Raw genomic sequence first — 518 nt, forward strand, 5'->3', positions numbered from 1 at the left:
AAACTTTAAATTTACAAGAAAAAGAACTGCATATAGAGTAGTTCAATGCACTTAAAATACATATTACAAATGTTTTATCAGTGGACAACATTTTTATTTTAGGACAGTTTGCCTTAAAGCTATATTGACTGACAAAGTTATGTTTTTATTATTTTCTCACTGTGTAAAATAAAATGCTGAATTCTCTGCATTTTACAGTTAAGCTCGTTTTTAAAAAACTCAATATAATATTAACGTTATTTGACCAAGAAGTAATGTGTATGCAACATCTTTTTAATGTAGTCTTGTCATTTATGTAAAGAAATGAGTAAGAAATGATTTCACATAGATTAAGTATTTTGGTTTAAAAAATAGTAGAGTAATAGAAACAGAAAACTTACCTATACATATTCAAAGACTGTTTATATTTATCTTACCAAAAAGCACTTTTATTCTTTTAAATTGGTTAACATGGTCCCAAAACTCTGCTTTTATGATTGTCTGTTATTTATATGTATTTTGTGAGTGAAGTGAATATC

This window comes from Morone saxatilis, unplaced genomic scaffold (genome assembly GCF_004916995.1).
Source record: "Morone saxatilis isolate NCDOM2014 unplaced genomic scaffold, NCSU_SB_2.0 Contig7, whole genome shotgun sequence".
NCBI lineage: Eukaryota > Metazoa > Chordata > Actinopteri > Moronidae > Morone > Morone saxatilis.